General features: G+C 29.7%; 1 protein-coding gene across 1 annotated transcript in view; it reads right to left on the bottom strand.

Annotated features, from left to right (window-relative positions):
- The window catches only part of LOC116673112 (thyrotropin-releasing hormone-degrading ectoenzyme), a 230,640-nt gene that overhangs the window by 220,494 nt on the left and 9,728 nt on the right, over positions 1-418 (bottom strand). The gene's annotated exons all lie outside the window — the stretch shown is intronic.

Genomic DNA, 418 nt, shown 5'->3' with positions numbered 1-418 from the left:
AACTTAAAGTCCTTTGAACAAAAACAAATTAACAAAAAAACAAAAAAGTAGACCGCCCTCTGGTGGACAAACTATGCAACGCCAACACTCAACGTGGTTGACAGTCCATTTTTATTTTTTAAATATACATTTGTCATAATCATTTATTATAAATGAGTCTGATGAATGAATATTTAAAAAAAAATTTATAAATGCAGATAGATCGGGAAAATGCCTGATATCAGCTGATAATACCTGAAGCTGATTGGTCATAACACTCACTTAAAATATATATTTTTTTCAATTATATAATTTTGTTCTTTGAATTCATATTTAATTGGGGCTTGTTTATTATGTCATGCGCTTTGAAAATATATAACATGTATCAAGGTAAGGTAAATGACTTCCAGATGAAAGGTTTCAGCATGTGAGAGTCCTC

Source organism: Etheostoma spectabile, chromosome 23 (genome assembly GCF_008692095.1).
Source record: "Etheostoma spectabile isolate EspeVRDwgs_2016 chromosome 23, UIUC_Espe_1.0, whole genome shotgun sequence".
NCBI classification, from domain to species: Eukaryota; Metazoa; Chordata; class Actinopteri; order Perciformes; family Percidae; genus Etheostoma; species Etheostoma spectabile.
The sequence above is the reverse complement of the archived record's forward strand: the minus strand, read 5'-3'. Positions and strand labels throughout refer to the sequence as shown.